A 20459-nucleotide genomic window follows, 5' to 3' on the forward strand; every position below is an offset into this window, starting at 1 on the left:
CTTTGGTATCATCTTAACTCTCTAATTCTCATGAATTTTAAAATGCACGTCATGACAGCTAAATTATGATTCCTATCCGTTTCCCCTCCCGGGAAGCTGAGTGAGTTGATGGAGATGTTTCTAATTCTATGTCGAACCATGATAGAATATAACTTTTGCCTACTCGTTTGTCCCGTTATTTTTTACGTGTACCCACGTCTGTGGTGCTTTATAAAACACGTGTTGGTTATTATCAAAAACCTTCATTCGCAGAACTCGATTGCTTTCTCTACGACATCATTTCTGATTTCGAAACCATAATCTCCTACCTCTTTCCCATCCCTCCCTTCACCCATCTCTGCTTTCCAATCCCCCAAAACTAATAGGCGCTTCCTACTAGGCACCTTTCTAATTATTTCTTCTAATTGATCGCATAAACTGCCTATATCTCCTACTGGTGGCTATTTGCCGGAATGCACACCTGGATTACCACTTGATTGTTTGAGTCGGCTTTTATCTTTACCAATATACGAGGGTCATCCGGAAAGTAGTACCCGTTCGTGAAATAAAGACACAAAAGTAAATATTAACAAACATAAAAAATTTTATTTGAAAGAGGATACTTTAAACTACTTCTCAACATAATCTCCAAGCAAATTAAGGCATTTGTCATAACGTGTGACAAGTTTCTGTATTCCTGCTGCATAGTCCTTCGCCGCCAGCTCATTGAGATACGCGAGGGACCCATCTTGCACAAATTTTTGCATAATGCAGATGGTGTTTAACAATTTCATGAACAATTGTTCGAGAAACATTGGGAAAATGCTCACAGATGTCATCAATTGTGACGCGCCGATCGTTCCTCACGAATTCGTCAACTGAGCTCACCAGTTGGTCTGTAATGACAGACGGTCTCCCCGAACGCTCATCGTCGTGTGTGTTCCCCCTCCCCATGTTGAAGTTGCGACACCACCGCCGAACAGACGACTCGTCCATTACATTGTCTCCATACACCTCCTTTAATTGGCGATGAATATCACATGGGCGAACGTTTCTTGCATTGAGGAATTTAATCACTGCCCTCACTTCACAACTGGCGGCGTTCTCAATTTTTTTAAACATTGTAAACAATCACAGAAACAACACAGGCAATGCTAGCGTCACGCAACTTGGCTCAGAGAAGGCAGACAAGCCACTGAAGCTATCTGACCTCGTCCAGCGGCTACTCGCGTCGTCAGCACTTCAGGCGGCACGAACGGGTACTACTTTCCGGATGACCCTCGTAGTTCTAGAACCTACCTGCTCTATATTCACCACCCTTCTCTCCTGTTTCCTATTCAGCGCTTAGACAACTCCAAGTTATGTTTTCAGGCTTAACTTTGGGGTTATCCATTATCACTGAAGTAAAAAAACCAATGCATCTTTCCGCTAAATTATTTTATTCGGTTTAACTAGTTCCGATGCATCGGCATCATTCTCAGGTGCATGAGGATGACGCCGATGCGTCGAAACTAGTTGTACCGAATAATAAAAATAATAGAAAAATACATTGTTATTTTTACTTTAGTGAGCTTCACGTTGACCCTTCCCCCCCTCAAAGTTACTGTAACTATCGCTCCAGTAATCCCCGCTGTCACTCCATCTTACACAAACGTATCTACGCCTCCTTTCTACATTTCTCTCTTTGTGCTTTCCAGATACCCTGCCAACATCTTCGTTCTAACATTCCATGCACTTATTTTAACCGTTTCGAGCTTCGGCTGGGTCATGTTTTTTATTGATTCTAGCTCGGACGTGCAAGGATTTTGGGTAATGACAACTGCAGAGGCCTTGCTTCCTTCAATACCGGTCACGTCACCTGACTCAGTAGAATGAGTCCTGTAGTTTCCAGGATCATAATCTCTTTGTTTCTGCTCATATTAATCAGGGCAAGATAATTGAGGTGGTTCCCTCCATCGTGTTTTTAACGTAATCCCATCACTCAAACGGCCACCCCATTGGGGTTAGATGTCTTTGGACTCAGCCGCCTCACTGAGGAACAGACGCGGCGTGGGCTACCTTTCGTCAGGTTCCTACCCTTCGCCCCGTCTCGAGGCGGGCGGATTTATTATGGACGACCGTACGATCGCAATTATCACTGCCCTCTCCAGTACAGCTCTACGGGTCAACGGAGGGCGCAAGCCTTCCTTTCATGTGAGGGCGGTAGTTCATGGGAGGGCAAAAATACACAGGATGCTTATATGGAGGGTTAGTCGACTTCATCACCCCATTTCCTACGTTGGTGAATCTTTTCACTGAAACCTTCCCTTATGCCCTCCGCATGCTTTCCCCACCGTCACAAAGACAGCCCGCTCCTTCAGTGAGCCTTCCCAAATCCGCCACTCGTCATGTAAGCACTCCCGCCTGACACAAACGCGTTCTCTCTCGCCTCGCCCACGCCTCTTATTTCCGCGAACTTTAGGAGACAATTAGCATCCGTCAAGAAGCGCATGGAAGCCGTGAACCTATAACTCTAACAAAATATCGCACACGCTTGACTTTCCCCGCAATATCTCTCTCCACACCGATCGGTGCCATTCCACCCTCTCAAGCTTCCATCCCCGCCGACCATTGTCCCTCTACCTCCTCTTTCTCTCCATCCCATTCCCCCACCATCTCCGACAAACACGACCATCCCCTTCAATCCTGCCACTTACGTGCCTCAGCGCGCACGACTTCACTTTGCGCGACTCGAGGGACAAGCCTCACTTTCATGTGCTTCCATCGGTGCGTGGGATATCGTGACCGTTCTTCCGCGGAGATAAGAATGCAAAGGGGCTCTCTCTCCATCTCCCTCATCAGATCATTGGTTTTAGTTAACGTCGATGCATGAAACCTATCTTGGGTATTCAGAGGGAAGCGTTAAAGGCCATGCAACGGGCTTGTACTGAGAAGTAGAGAAAGATGTCGCACGCGTGAAAAAAGAATTCCGTCCATGGAAACACTGCCCCTTGAATCACTAGATTGATGATCACCGATGCTCTATTCTAACAGAATTATAGGCTTGCCTTGTCATACTTGACCTCGAGAGCTAGCCGAATTAAGTTGTAACTGAATGCCTTGCGAACGATAAAAGTAAGAAGGACTCGGTAGAATGAAATCAAATTGATTTATTTTCGGGACGGATTTTCGATTGATTAGTCGTTCTCAAGGTGATAGTTAGATGAACACGCGGAAATAAGGCAGGGGGAGGAAGGGGAAAGGAAGGGATTTGATTGGGGGAGAGAAATTCACGTAGGTGAGATTAGGACTAACGTAGGTGAGATTGTGACTCAGAGAGTGAACGTCGGGACAGAGTACAAGCTCTAATATTGAACATAAACAAACAAATTAGTAGCGAAACAAACCAGATGTATTGAGCGAAATACGAGTAACTATTACCCTACCCATACAAATACCCGACCGTAAGTTTAACCGCTTTCCTATCGGCGAAACGGAGATTTCTATCCGAGGAATTAAAGTCCATGTAGTTTACAAAGCAACATGCAAAGAAAAGGGTAAGAGAAAATTTTCTATCACTGGTAATCCATCCTATGCACACCTTCGGCCTGTGACCTTAGTAGAGTGACTAGTTCAGACATTCCCACAATTGCTGAGGAAAAAATTAAAAACAACAAACACGCATGACTCTTCAGTTGTTCTCCGGAAAGTCATGTCCTTGGGCAATATAGAAATATGAGCGTGGGATATAACGTTTTTACAATGTCTTTCAATACAATCAGCTCAATTAATGACTTAAGATAATGTGGAAATCACTACCTATTACGGTGATTCAGTTTTTATTGAGAATTCTGAGCTCTCATTAGGATTAAATGATGGAAAATACCATCTATTACATAAAACCTCTTGGTGTTCCATATAATTACATAATAGTCGATCGAGAAAACGTCGGAAAATGTTACTTGGTAAAAATCACCATATTGAAATCCACTCATATGATTGCAGTGATTTGATATTTAATTTTCATGGTGGGAACCTATGGGGCTCATTATAATTTTATCCAATCTACTAATTTACGAAAATTCCTACTGAAACATAAAATGCCATATGACATGGATTTGGCAAAAATAAACTCACTTCAAATCTGGCTAAATTTTAGGCTTGAGTTAAAGTAAATGAGAATATAATGAAACCTGCACTATTGGATTGCATGAAAATAATCTAATAACGAAAGAGATGAAGGCAAGAGGCAGAAGATGAACAGGATGCACGGTAGAGAGGGGTGGGATAGAGTGGAGAGAGATTCTTTGGTAAACTGCGGGAGTGGATTAGAATTGGATTGGAGGAGGATTTAATGGGCGGGAAAAGAAATTGGCAGTGACTGCCGCGTCTGAGACGGAGAGTTAAGACAGATGAGTTTTCCTTGGAACGAAAGCAGGAAAGGCAATTTCATGGAATTTGGGCATCATAATTTAGGGTTTACCTTTTTCTCCATTAGGGAATATTTTAGGCACTCGAAATTGAAATCTCTTGTCGGAGTCTATTAAATGGTGAAGAAATAACTTTTACTTTTGCGATCAAAATTTATTTTAGGATTCTGAAAAGGTTTTTCTTCTCTTACTCCATGGCAAGAAAACACTTCCTGATCAAATTATTTTGGGCTTTCGAAATATTATGAAAAAGAGTTTAACTTCTCAGACTGTCACAAATTTCACAATATGCTATTCACTTCATTAGCAGGCTATTATTATTCGACTCGTAGACAAATTCGACCATCATTTCTCGACCAGACCAAATACATGTTAACATTGAAAAACTAGAACAGAGTGAAAGCCATATAAATGATTGTATCATTTCTCATAAACAAAAAAAACAAATCAATCAATTGTAAATTCATCTGCATACTACATTAATTACAACGCCATTAACAGGTAATTATCCTTAAATATTTCACACGATTTTTATCTCGCCCTAAAAAAAGATTTTAATGTAATTGAATACTGCCTTCTGAAGGCGCCATTGAATTAAAAGTATTTCTTACCCTATCTCACCTTAATAACCTATATTAAAAAAATTTCTAACTAATTTGAAATACAAGCATAAGTGTAATTTCCCAAAAATCATGTAAGTATGCACTTAACTATATGATAAAATGATTTCCACATTTTTCGGGCTGCGTCCGCGTATGTCGTTTAAAAGTACAACAGTTTCGCCAGCTATCCTGCTGGCGTCCTCAGGTCAAGGATGAAAAGAAGCTTGTTGTCCCGTCTTATATAGGAAAAATCCGGCGCCAATACCGGGAAATTTCTTGGCCAATCAGGGAACGTCCTCATATTTGCGCGGGATTATTCGTTTCCACGCACTGTGGAGTGGGTATCCATCCTCTCTGTTAAAATTTTTTGGCCTTTTAACGATTTCAATGGCCTCTCTGATTATTCTCTGGAAGTATTTTCCTTCTTTCGCTATTATTTTAGCGTCGTCGAAGAGAATAGAGTGTCCAGGTTCACTCCAGGCGTGCTCAGCGATGGCCGATGCTCTAAACTGTTTGGCCTTGGTTGCCCTCTGGTGTTCACTCATGCGTGTTTTCAGCGCTCTGCACGTTTCACCGATGTACCATTTGCCACAGGAGCATGGCACTTGGTACACGCCTTCTGATATTAACGGTGAAATTCCATCCTTGGGTCCGGGTAGGGTGTCAGCTATCTTGGTGACGCAGTTGAATCTGGTCACCACATCATGTTTCCTTAAAGCCCTCGCGATTCTTTCCGAAGTCCCTGCGATGAAGGGGATGGTGACGTAAGCCTTCGGACGTGGTCTGGAGTCTTCCTCTCTGTCAGGAACAGCGGTGGTTTGTCTCTTCTTTTCTTCCTTCTCGGCCCTTTTTTGGATCATATGAGCGCTGTATCCTGTATAAAATTTTTACAAAATTGAACTCATATTATTTCATCTCATTGAGATGGTTTCAGTTATTTCTCTGCGAGAAGATACTTTTTTTAGACGTCTTCACGAATAAATTGTCTACAGAATTGGCATTCTTCTTCATGAGTTTTGTATTAAAAGCTGGCGTCCCGAAACCCTCGCGCAATATTCATTCTCGCGGGCGTCTTGACTGCACGGTGGAATGTTGCTTCTGCTCCATCAACTTCGAACCAACCTCTCTCACCATCTTCTCTTCCCCTGCTTTCCGTCATTCATCTCATCCTATTACTTTTTCCTTCGGTTCTTTTCAAACCGCGCGCCACTTTTCATTCAACGCATTGATTACAATCTCTTCGTGCTCCTCCTCCTCATATATCATTAAGAAGCCCAATTACGCCACTCTATCGTATGAATAAATCTCTATACCTTTTTCAACCCACTCCATTACTCCTCTTTCGCCATCTCCCTTTCCCATTTCGAAGTTCGATTTAAAAAAAATCCCTCCATGGAAGTGGTCCATAATTGTGGTCCATTGCCCATCTTCTTTTCCTGATCGAAAAATTCCATTCACAAAATGTCCACTCCAAATCGGAGGGCTGAGTAAATTACCCCTGGATGACCCATCTCGACGGGACCGCGACCAATTAATTTATCAAATTATTTTTAAGCAGTTGTCAAAGAAATCACATTGATGTCAAGTAACTGTAAATAATTTCTCACTTAATGATTAAATGCCAATTTTTACCGCAACACCAATTAATGCTCTTACGTTTAAAGAGTTGTGATAAAAATACCCATACTTTTCATACAACTAGGAGTATTTTTCCTTATATTTTTTCTTACGTAAGCTGTTCCACGATGCCACTGCTTTCAAATTTAGTAAGTCCATATGAGCTTGCGGGAAAAGTTGAATATTATTTGCTTTAACATCTCATTGCATACTTATCAATGTCAAGAATGCGAGATCTTAATTGAGTTTCCTCTTTTTATGTCATACTCTCCTTTCAGAGTTTTACATTACATTCTCTCCTTTCTGAGAACCTGTTCACATTAAATAGCTGTATATAGAGGATGTGAGAGCCGTTTAACATCGTCGAGGCTACCGCCAATCATATTCTTTTAGAATTTATCCGAGAATTTTATTTTTATAATTTAATTTTTTAAATATTCCTTATTAATAACAAAATCTTTAGTAAAATTGGAGTGATAAAAATATTCTGGAGCGAATTATATAATTTCTACGAACACCGAAAACGTTTACGGCATTTTCACAAAAGTTTCATTCAAAATTTATTTACAGAAAAATTGGTGATAAATGTTGATGCCAGAAGTACAAATTACCGTGGCATAGATTATTCCAGAGATATTAAAAGCGAGAGATTTACTTTTGTCGCCATTCGCCCGAAAACATTGAAATAAACTCCACAGCGAAATTGATTGATTGATTTCATTGCTTGAATTTCTTAACTTTCGTCGTCAGGGGACATAATATAACCTTAAGATGAATAAATGTCTGAATTTCATAGTAATAGTGGAACTCTAGGAGCATTGAAAGAGAATGAGAAGAAAAAAAAGGATTTCCAAACGTAAAATTATGAAGCCGGAAATATAATATGAACTGGAAACGTAAATATAATAAAAGATCCGCATCAATATTACAAAGAGATAGTAACATTTGATAATATACAGAAGGAAATTCAGCGAAACTACAATCTGAATACTATACTCATCAACCTATTTGGTTTTTCATTACCATAGTAATTGAATTATATGTGATTGAAATAGTACAAGCATATTACTCTAACTTTAGCTATTATCAATTTCGCTACTTTTCAAAAAGAACCACCTAATGAAAAATGAACCATATCGACAATTATATCAATCAACGGAAATAAAATATTGCAGGCTCATATTATCAAATGGTAATGGCGTGGTAGTCCACTGAGTAGGGCATTGAACTACAGACTGGAAACTGCCCCCCCTACCCTGATTTGTGAATTCCACACGCCCGCCGTTGGACTAATTATTAAATGGTCTCTACCCTCCACTATCAAACTAACCCTCGGATTGATAACTGGGATTTTTAGTATGAACACAGTTTAACAGTTTGACACCTTACCACCGGCAGCATTATCAAGGGCATTAAATATAAATGGTGGGTTAATTTGTGGACACTTAAAAAATTACTCCCCCAACACTGGGAAGTTCTGGTTTTATTCCGAAAGGAAAAGGTGTCCATACCTAGCGATTGTCGCCACAAAAACGTGAGCGGGGAAACGGAAAGAAGAGATCTCACTGGATGAGTACTACAAAGGGACGTAGAATGAACGGGAGTAGAAGAGTGAGTTTCAGAGAGGAGAGGAGTGACAAAAGAAGAAGTATCACTCCTTTAATTGGGAGCCGGGGGAAGTCAAGGGACTGATTGGGTCGCTCGTTGCGGGGAGGTGGAGGGAGGGCGGCGGCGGCGGGAGAGAAGACGACGGGGCAGTGGGCAAGATGGGAGAAGATTGGAATACGTCGATGACATTGGAGGAGAGGGTGCAGTCGAGCGGAAAATTTATTCGTTTCCAGATCTCCTTTTGGCGACCGTGGCTCCCTTGCCCATCCCTCCTCCCTCCCTGTCGAACGTCACCTCTTTTTTCCTATCTTTGTTCCCGAACATACGTCAGCGTCGAATGAAAGCAAGTGATCCTCCACCCCCGAGCAACTCCCCGCCCCCACTACCCCTCGTCACTCTCCTGCTCGCCTCATTACCGAAAATTAAAAATTCTCTCTCCGTTGACGGCAATCCATTTTGCTCCCGTGCTCATACTGCTTTTTCCCGTGCATTGCTATTTCATTTACTTAGATTTCAATATTTTTCATAAGATAAAGAAAAGCATTATTTAGGAAGATGAAAAAGAAATAGGACAAAAAAACAATTATCCTTGGCTTAATTATTTCTAAAGACTTTGAAGCCTCTTCTTTGCAATCAATTTCTGTTCTTTAGTGGCACCGCAATCTAGCCGAATTTCAAGAAAATGGTGCGAATGATGGGGCCGAGCGGCGGAAAGCCCGCTAATCACGATATGCCATAAAAGGTGCGAGTTCCTAGTTGGTCACCGAGTGAGCGGCGATCCCAACACAAACCCCATTTTCACCTATGAAAAATCAACTTCACAGCAAATTACACGGGAATTCTGGTTCTCAATATGTTTCTACTCTTTAATTTCCTTGTTTCACAAACTGACTTTCCTAGTTCAAATGTCATGCATTACCCCGAACGTACAATGACAAGAAAAGCAGAACTTCGGCTTTTGTTCGTCTGATATAAACTACAAGTTTACTATGTTTGATTCTAGACATTGTGCTACTGAATATAAATGTGATGACGTTTCAACAAAGATCTTGGAACGAATAATTTCTGTAAGAATTGTAGAATTAGGCGGAATTGGACACAAGCATTACCTTTTCACCAAATAAGTTGCGAAAAAATATTACAAAATTAAACTAGAAAGCAAGAAATTAAAAGGAATAGGTTAATCGTAGAAATTTGAAATGGTTCTTCTGGCTATATAGAGATTACTTTTTGCTTCTTTTTATTTATTGACAAATATCGAATTTTTTTCGGCCTAACTGCGATTTCAAAAGATAATTCCACATTTTCGACCATTATTTCACATAATAATGCATGAAAATCAAAATAAAATGTAAAAGCGTGTCATTTTTCTCTGCCCGAAAGTTATTAGTACTATGGTCTAGAAATTTCTTCGGTAAATTAATAAATTATTCTATTCGTGTTTTGCATTTATTGATTATCAGTAACATCTCTTGGAAAGGACGACAGGTATCAATAACTGAAATTATGGCAGGACAAAACATTTTTCTCAATGACGATCAGAGATAGGAGTTTTAGAGCCTTCCACTAAGCTATTCACCGTGCATAGACAAGGGTGGTAGTGTCAAGTTCATTGACGCAGTAACCATGGCTTCCGTCAAGTAAACAGTCATAAATGAAAAAAACCATTAGATCGTAAGTTTAGATTTTATTTCAGTCAAGTCGAAACTTTGTTGTATTGCGTCACTGATGTAGGCTAAATTCAGCACACTAATCGCCAATTTTACCATTATTTTGAAATTACCAAGTGATTAAAGTAGTTTCGTGATGAAATAGTATAGAACATTCTATTCTGACTTCCTTACAACTGTGTTTGCTGTTTTCTAATGATATGCCAAATATATAACTGAAAGCTTCTTGAAAGGACGATAATAAAATAATGCAAAAATTACACTTTCATGAAGATGAAAGCAGGAAAAACTATATCCAAGGCATGAACTAACGATAATAGACGTATCGACATGTATTCGGAATGATATAATGCGCTTTTGTATCCACCGCTGACAGTGACTACGCAATACTAATGAATGAGGTCGCTCACCTTTCCTAGATCATCCCTTTCATCGTCACCTTTCCTTATCGGTGCCAAATTACTTCGCCCTCGGCTCCACATGTCACGGCAGGACGAGATTAATAAGGGCACCGGAATCTTTCGCATCGAATCCTTCTTTCTCCCTCGCCAACACACACAAATTATCGCTTTCATCTCCTCCAATTCTTGATTTCTGCACCACGCATTGGTCCTCTTCCTATATCCTCGGAGGCCGCTTTGTGTAAAATCCGCCTTTCCCTGCCCCTCCTCTCCTCCTCCTCCCTCTCCCGATCCCTCCGCTGCCCACACCCTACGAGGGACGGGGCAGAGGGACGAGGGAGGGGAAATTAAGACCCCCTGCGAGCCGAATCTCCCCGAGTGGTCCATTCCCAAGCATCTCAAGCCCCCGCCCACGGTCCCCGAGACAAACGCCCACGCCATCGAGCACCACGCCCCACACCCCGGCGCAGGAGAAACTTCTCTCCGAAATTGTGAAGATTAAAATAACAGCACAATGGATGTCTTGTCAACCCTCCAGTGCCCCCCCTTTGTTACGCCACTTATTTATTTATACAGTTATAGTTATAGCATAGTGTCGGAAAACTACATCCAGGAGGTCGTTTGCGGGACGCTAAGGATTTAATTCCGGACCTCGAAGGCAGGACGAAACGATCCGCCAGGAGGAAAAGTTTTTGTGTCCCGGAAAAAAAACTACAGCGGGACTTATCACATTACAAGCATATAAAATATATGTACGGCAATATGAACTCAAGAAAATACATAAATCCTAATACCAATTACTACCGAATGCACTAATAGTTGGTGAACTAACATCTCCTGCTCCATCAAATTCCCTCTGTCGGAGGCAGGTCAAATTTCTCTGTGAATATAGTATATAGAGAAGTATAGAGGATAAGCAAGATTTAAATTAATCATAATAATAATTTTTCTCATTATGAGATTTTGATTCCCATTGATGCACACACGCTGCGACAAAATAACAGAGAATGTGTATGATCAGTTTGTGAGGATATGAAAAGAATTGAAGGTTACAACAACAGCTTAATGATGCTCTGGAGCCTTTAAGAATTGTTGAAGTTGTGACGGAAAAATGCAGAAATTTTATTAACTACCCGTAAATCGTATTTATCTAGAGTATCAATTAGTATTATTCGGAGCAATACGCATATAGTAACTCTCTTCAGGGCAATATCGACCGGTACATCCATCTTAAACTTTCCCATCAAGTGATGAGGTACGTAGGAGTATCCAGAAAGAGCGAAATTTATTCGCCTTCGTTCGCAATATTCGATGTTTATGAGGAGAGCATGGATGACCATACCTCCCATTCAAGCCAAGACAAGGCTTAGCTATATTTTCTTGCAAAGCGGATAGGCGTGGAACGGCCGGTGTCGCATTACCTATCCGCGGCGCTCTCGACCCCACGCGTCGCCTCGCTCCTCGTCGCCCCCGCAAGGCGTCAACGGCGAGCGGAAGTGGAGGACCTTCTTGTCCGCTGACGAAGGCGGCGTCGGGCGGCGATCTCGCGGGCGGCCGGCCGCCACGCACCCCCCATTGTCTCGACCTCGGGCTTAACTTACGGTCAATGAATTGAAAGCCGTTGAGCTGAATCACGCGAGGCGAGCCTTAATCCTCTACACCATACCGTAACTCACACGAGGAGGAGCTCCATTACAACGACCCACACCGTTAAAGTTATCATTCAGCCATGGATTATGGTTGGTGCGCAGTCATAACATACGCTGTCCATTCTTTATTTTTTGCATCGGATAAGCTGGAAATATTTTCTGAAATCACTGAAGCTTAAACCGGCTGAACTTCTTTACGCCTCCGAAACATCAAATATTTTAACAGCTATGAAAAATATTTCAATAAGTAAAGGCTTAGCAATTGAATAACATTACAATGCAAACATTGCAGAGTATGAAGCAGGAAGTGGAAGCTACCGATGTCCATTGAAAGCATACAACGCGGACTGGGAAAAGGATGTGGAATAAAACCAGTTCACGGTTTACCATATCCTACATTGTGCTAATGAGGAATCTATTTGAAATGATATTTCGTAAACAAATGAAGCGCGGATGCTTTGCTACCGGTAAAATTCATATTTGCAACTATCATAATGATTACTTACACTGTCATCATAATATGAAAATATTCCATTTTCTCCCCTGCAGTATCCAAGAGGTTATTATCAATTTTCATCTCAGCAGGTCAATCAATATAACAACAAGCTACGCTGTATTAATATCATGACATTACAAATGAGGTACTGACATATCTGAATATGATCTACAGAATTAAATTTCGTTGAAAGAGTTGGAAAGCAGAGGGGGAGTTGTGATGATGTTTTATTTGGTGCCTAACTGCAACAGGGGTTTCAAAATCACTGCAACTGAAATAAAATAACGTTAACTCTTACATACCAACTCCACCGAACATATTCAGTGTTCAGAACTTCACTAATGTAACTCCAAAGGAATAAGAACGCCCAAATTTAACTATCACCTATTAAAATGGTCAATGAATATGTTGAAATCCGAAGCCTAAAAAGGTTTGAATTATGACCGCGGTTTTTAACATGTCATTGCAAATTTTAGTTTACCTTAATAGACCGTGTACCTTATATTTTATTTAGTTCTAGTAGAAAGCTCCATTTCACGATATATTACTCCTTTTTCCTCGTATCTACTCAAGTTTTTTCGTCCATCGCATTGTTTGGTCAGACCCTTTCTGGCGGACGCATTCCTAACACGCATGGGTTTTCAATTTAATTTATTTTTTTAAATTTTACAATACATTAAAAAAATATCTAATTAGAAAGCAGGATTACCAGCGATGGAAGACGCAGCGAAAAGAGTGAGTAGAATAGCCCATGCAAAGAATTATTTCCAGCAATAGAAGATTACTCACAACAACCCAAACCTGGTTGCAAGAATACAAAATATAAATATGGATTGGACTGTTCTATGGTAATTAGGTATGTTCGGAAGATGTTCATTACATTCTCCGCGAATAGAAGGCAACAAAACAAGTCTCACCCGAAGGCAATCATGGCAGAGGAAAGAAACCTATGTCGGAAAGAAATGCAAAGGAAGACGAAGAACGTAGTTCCACAGGCGTAATAATGAAAGATGAGGATGTAAGAAATTTTTCTGCTACAAACAAATAAATCTTCAGATTGATGATTGATGATGTTTTTTTGAATAACACCAAATTGAACCCTATTCTGCTGCTTTATCTAAATTGAAAAAAATGGTGAATACATATACAGTTTACTGTCCTGCTGCATTATTTTTTGTTTTACTAATTCCAATGTCTCCATTCATATTTTTACTACCATAGAATAAAAAAAACCTTTTGAATCTTATGTAGCAATGATTTGATTTTTATTCTATAACTTTCCTCTGATTTGCTGCCATAAACCGGTGAGCTAATCCTGAGCATCGGCAGACGCATGCATTAGCTACGTACGTATATACCTCCTATGAGAGCAGTTGAATGGATTTAGTGATAACATACGTGAGATGAAATGAAACATTTATAAGGTTCACATCCGCAAAGACACGCAAGACAGACATCCGCAAGAGTTCACTTTCCTTCTCCAACTTCTCCTGGGCTTAGTCTCGAGTGGTTAAGGGTGTAAATCGAGTCTTCGACGGACCACTTTCATCGAGAGGTATTCCGATTCGATGACTTCATTCCGTATTCCCGTCCCGGAGCTCAAAGATTAAACCTCGCGTAGCGCAAAGCTCCTCGGATCGACGGGGGAAGCGGTGGAAGCAGAGGATCGGTCGGGGGTGGGTGTGGGGGAGAGGCTGGTGAATCTGGTCACACCCAAACAAACCCCCCGCAGACTCTAATCTCGACGGGTCTCATGAAAGAACGCACACGCGCGTGCAGAACGATACGCCCACTCTCCTAATGAACGTACGAGAAAGTGTGCCCACGCTCATGCGAGCGAATATCGCGCGTCGAATGCAGACGGATAAAAAAAAAGAAAAAGCGAAAGAAGTCCCGCGCGCATCGTCCCGGCGTTCGGGAGCCCGTTGGGCAAGGGGTGGGCCCCGTTCTAATTCTCCTCGGAGTGTACGGTCTTCCGTGTAGAAGGGTGTGGCCTTCCGAATTTTGCCCACACAAACCATGGACTACTTCATTCCGGGGGCTGAGATACCACTCTGCGTGTGACTCCCTGACGTTCGCCTCGATTTGCGCACCAATGAGTCGCACTGCCGCGAACCGACCTTTTCCCCGGATGAAGAAAACAGAATTCGGGAGGGGGAGGGTGGGAGCGGGGAAAGTTCAACTTCTCGGTTGGGACAAGAGGGAGAGAGTCAGGGATTTGTGAATTAGAGAGGGTTCAATCACGAGGATGTGGCCCTCCTTCCCTCCACCTCCCGACCTGGTGCCGTGGCGGCGAATTAATTTCTAAGTCTCGGCTCCAAATCAAGTCTGCCCACGCTCCGTGGATAGACAGACGGGATGAGTTCAAGGAATGCGTGCGCCCTTCCAACTCTCGAGATGAAACGGATGACAAGAAACGATAGACGGAAGTGGAGGGGAAGGACTCGAATTGAAACGTTTATCTATTTAATGATGCAAAAGGAATATAACGGAACAAAAAAAGATCCTCCTCGTTATAAATTCAGGGATATTTTTCCCGATTCACTATGGAAACGAACAATCAATAATTCAAGTGATGGCCAGTATACGTTGGCCATTACGTCACCGACGGGAAATTAATCGCCCATCGGAATATATTTCGTAAATGTATTCCGACATCAGGACTTCATGTTTTACTTGAAGTGATTCCGGATAATATATATCTGCCAACGGAAGTAGGTCTGAAGACAGTTACTACGTGGAAAGTTGCCCTTGAAGTGAAGAAAGTTCGAGCAACCCTGATATATTGATGGTTTTGAATTTAAATGGATTTGTATCCAAAAGTCTGTCCGTGCATTGCTTAATAATGGCTCGACATTAATTTTTAACGCACCCAAATGCATTATAGAGATAAGAGTTCAGTCTTCTATTTACGAGTATCGCGCAAGTGTATTTAGATTCCCTATGGAAGCCAGAGTCTTCGCTGGCTCCCTCTGATGAATTGAGGCAAAATCTGAATTATAGAGAACGACGACGAAAATTTAAACGGGAATTCATCGCAAATCGATGAATTGACAGACTTGAATTAACGGGCACGTGTCCCTTGCGGAATGAGAGTTTTTAAGTGGACAAATTTGGTTCCTTAGACTGAATTAATAAGGAGTGAAAAGGTAATAAATAAATTTAAAACGATAAGAAGTGAGAATCTTGAGAATTTGTGCGTGAGAAACGTTTCTGGAAAACACGCCATGAGTTACTAATGGTGATGATGCGGCTTACCCGACCGCATTGTTTCAATGTCAAAACCACCCATCTGCTTGAACTATTCTCACGGGTTCGATTCTATCCTTGTGCTTAGGTAAGCTCTAGAGCCTCGGAATGGAGGAATATATACGAGAGGTGGAGGATTACTGAGATATTGCCGGCTTCGGTAAGGCGGGAGGGGGTAAGGTCCTCATCTGCCAATCCAAGGGTCGCGGGTTCGATTCCCACCTGGTCGGTTTTTCCTCCAACTGGTGCTTGGGTTTTTGCAATGGTCTCCATTGTTTTCACTCTTAATAGTCCTATGTAAAGGCCAAAAAGTGCTGTTTTCGGACTAAGGCAAAAAATATAAATAAATAAGATCCCAGGAGCACAAGAACTACTAAAGTCGTCTGCAGCAAAGAAAATGTTTAAAAGATATAGCCAGTTCTGAGAATAAATCATTCTCCTGGCCCATAACGCAAATATGTCGTCTCTGGTACGTTTCTAGTTTAATATCACATCTCTTTATTTGGTGCCTAATAGAGATAAGACTCTCGAAATTACTCAACTGACTGGGACGCCAATCAATAGGGTACCATTGGGTTGACTCTGCCTCCTACTATTTTACGAGAAGTAGATTGTCTCTTTATTTTCAAACAATATCATTTATCATATAAATAAAGAATATGATGTCGAGAAAACGAATGGAGCTTGTTGTTGACAATGACTTTCTTTTGGTTATGAAAATGGACACATTGAAAACGGCGGCCAGTAACTGCTTTCCTTCAACGATATCATGATCATCCTGTTAAGTTGTGGCGGCAGTGATTGAGCGAGCAGCAATCACAACAATTTTGCTTTTTCATTACAGTTATCAATTTCAGCTTTGCATAATTGAGAAAAATGTCCTGTTTTAAATACTGGATTATAATACTAGACAATGTCTGCAACTGTCAGAGATTCCAGAAACGAATTATACCTGTAAAGTCGAAAGATTGAATTGCTCGGATACTCTCTATTTTCCATTCCAAAATCTTAGGGGACAAGAAAACCCAATGGCCTCCTCGTAGGAGGCTTACTATGGCAATGCCTCCAAACAGATGGTCATTATAGATATATAGAGAGAGGTAGAGTTATTTTAGTATGAATTTTTATTTTATTATTTAACAGTTTTTACTCTTGACATTTCTATTCACGATACTTTCTGTTAGCACTGTTCTCTCGATTCAAAAATTTTGGGTGATAGATTTTATTTTATTTACAGCATAAGAAACGGAAAATTATACCATTGAATTATGTCATATACGAGAATTAACCTAATATGTAACTCAATATTGTCTCCAAAAGGTCTCCATATTATTTAAAAGTCTCCAGCCAAATGAAGTTCGACCATATTAGTTAGTTTTAACAGGGATACTGTGGATCTCACTAACGCCTCCTCAGTACTCTGCACCAATAGAATGATTTCGTTATGCATATTATAATTCATGTGTCAAATCGCTTTCACAAAAGTGACGATCTTCTATGATAAAATTGGCATTAAGTTGTTCATTGGTGTTTGTGAATATATTTGGAATATGAGCCTGGGCTCCTGCATGGAACAACAGCCGGCCGATCCATCAACTAAGAAAACACGATTTCCATCCTTCACAAACGCATCGTCAATGCAATGCAAATCCGCCAAGCTTGATGTGTGACTATATGGCTAATGTTGAACGTGTGCTTAATATCACGCATTCAAACTTAAGGAAGTAGGATCTTTTTCCGAAGACTCAGAACATTTCTCAGTGTAACAGGCATGATGGTAATTCAACCAGCGCTTAGCTGACTTCCTGAGTAACCATTTGCCCTGGGACATCAAACCGATGGTACATTACCACCGCACAATTCACGGGCCCTGCAAAATCAAGATTAATTGATGGAATTCGAGGTTTAACAACCTTTCCTTTGTCATATGATATATCAATTTCCCTGGGAAATACCGTATAATAGGAATGATCATTAACACGTATCATTAAAACTGCGTCTCCTACGGTTTCCTGCTACGGGAAAACCATGATACTCACGACGGTTTAAGAGAGATTTATCTGCAATTTGATTTGAAATAATCGATAGCCAATTAAATTAGCTAGGAAATGTATTTTGAAGTTTCCCATATGGCATGAATGTGCTCTCGTTAATAACGTATTGAGAACACTGAAACAATTTCAAAACCATTTCTCATGAGTACATTTATACGTACGAGGTCGTAAGGTTGAACTATAGCATAGAAATTTCGACCACTAAGTGCAAGGAAACGGATAAGAAACTCGTTAGGTAAAAGATGCTCACAAATATAAGATAAATTCAAAAATACTACCACTTACGGCCGCCTCCGTCAAATTATAAGGTGTCTGTGGAGTTAAAACAATCCTTAGTTCTTTTTACAGGATAAAGTGTAATTCAGGGTCGAAAAATTTCGCCAATATTTTCACATTACTATGGAACAATTCCAATTTATATGCAGTAAGTAAACAGCTTTACACTTACTGGCACTTTGGCCTAGTGTTAGCCGATAAAATTGAATATACGAGTAACCAGTCATGGGACGAAAGATTTAATACTTTACTTTGGGAGCCTCTCCATACTAAAGAGCATCGAGAAGGTACTTCATTCCATCAAGAAATTTTATTTCACATCTGCGACCTAAGTTTTGACACATTTTGTCTACTTCGGACGATGCAGGCAAAATTCTTCGAAGCTTAGGTCATGGAAGTGAAATAAAATATCATGGCGAAGCTGTCTTATTACACATACATTAGCAATTCATTATCAATTCAAGCTATGGGAGATAAAAAGAGGCGTATTTTATGGATCTTTCAAACGCTAATCATAAATTAGTAGTCGCAGGGTGTAACTCAGAATAAAAGGATTAAGCACAGAGAGAGAAAACATTCTTCACCATTTGTTAACCAATAAAGAAAACAAACCTTCCAAATGATGGAATCAAAACATTAGTTTTCAACTCGATACTTTCTATTTAAGCGGAAGGGATGAGGCATGATTTTACTTCCATTTCACCCCAAAACCCACAGTCACGATCAAAAATACCTTCTGTCGGTGAATCCTCCGAAAAACCTTATTTTTCTATTTTTTTCTGCATTTACCTGAAATGAATCCCCTTCCCATTCGCACAATAGCTCACCGTCATGTTTATTTTTGTCACCGACGCTGCATCTGGGGTGTAGGGTCGCAAGGGAAATAAATGAGATGGGTGGAGGAAGATATGCGGGAGGATGAGCGGGTGGATGGGTGGACGGGTGCCCGAGGAGGGCTCCGCTGCCCACTCCTCACCGCGCGGCTCGCAGTATTTCACCCAATCGCACGGAGGCAGGCGGGGGAGAGGGAGCGGGAGAGAGGTCGCGCATTCCTCAACAAGGGGGAGGCGAGGTTAACTCTCGCCGGAGAGATGCGGAGGGAGACGGGGAGGGGTAGAAGGAGAGAGACAGAGTGGATGAGACTTATGGGATTGTCCCTCCTCCAATGCCCACTCTCTGTTTGCCAGGCGAAGGACTTATAGTAAATCCAAATGAGTCCAGATTGGGAAGAAGAGGATAATGTGGAAATGTGCCTACGACTGCTTCTTCCTTTCTTCACCTTTTATCGTGAAAGCTGACCTTCGAGGGAATTATACTTGCCACGTCGTGCTCTTGCAGAGATTTTCACAGTTTCATCCATTTAACTGCCTGCCTGGTGAGCTATTATGAGCCCAAAATTTAGCATTTTCGGTCAAACGTATTTGAAGAAGCCTTCTCTGCTACTGTCATGAAAGTGGTCCAACCCGCGGTACATTTAAACATTTATAAGTATCCTTTTCACTATTTTATATTAGATTATAGGAAGTTCGATTGGATTAAAATCATATATCGCCTGCGTACTTGTTTAAATGTGTAGGTGGTTTCATTTCGCTACAGTGCTCTAATTACGTTAGTAATGAGGCCACATGCATGCCAGATGAGAAACTTCAAAATAAATTTTCTAGCTAATTTAATTGGCTATCAATTTTTTCGAACATTAGACAGATAAAAGAACTCCTTCCAGACTCAGAGAAAATGATTCACATTTATTTTTCATTAATTTGCTACTTATGAAACTCTCAGCCTGAAATGGGTAAAAAACGTTTATAATATGCTTTATTAAATAAAATTAAATTGATAAGAGATACTTCCCATATTAATTATCAATACTGAGGTAATTCACTTAAGAAGGATGTTAGTATCATATCTGCTAACTCGGTAGCGGGGGTTTCCGAGAAATCCACACTACATTGATGTGGTGTGCGTTTCTCAGAACCCCCTACTACCACCCAAACATTTCTCACAACTGCCCACTCGGAAGATCAATAACGTGGAATATTCAAGAGGTAACTGATATCTCTTATCACATTTTCCTAAAAGTGACGAAAAATAGCAAAACCAGTGCTTAGGTGAGCCAATGGTAAAAATTCATAGTCGCCGAAAATCATTTCCATTTTCAGTTTGTGTGGTAAAGCAAAAATACACAGATTTTTACGAATACAAATAATTGAAACACTAGTAGATGCGGATTATAAATACAAGTAGATACGTATTTCAGCGATGGAAATTTTTCCGTAATACAAATTGACAACTTTTTATCGCTGAAATAAAGTGATTGAAAATAAATTTCTGACCTCTGCTTGCCACCCATTCCGTATGCCATCAAAAACCAGGTATCTACGCATACATGAACATGAAAAATGTTGTTACCCCTCGGAAATTTCTATCCTTTATTTGTTCGCCTAAGTAA

This window comes from Hetaerina americana, unplaced genomic scaffold, assembly GCF_022747635.1.
Source record: "Hetaerina americana unplaced genomic scaffold, ioHetAmer1.1.p SCAF_36, whole genome shotgun sequence".
NCBI lineage: Eukaryota > Metazoa > Arthropoda > Insecta > Odonata > Calopterygidae > Hetaerina > Hetaerina americana.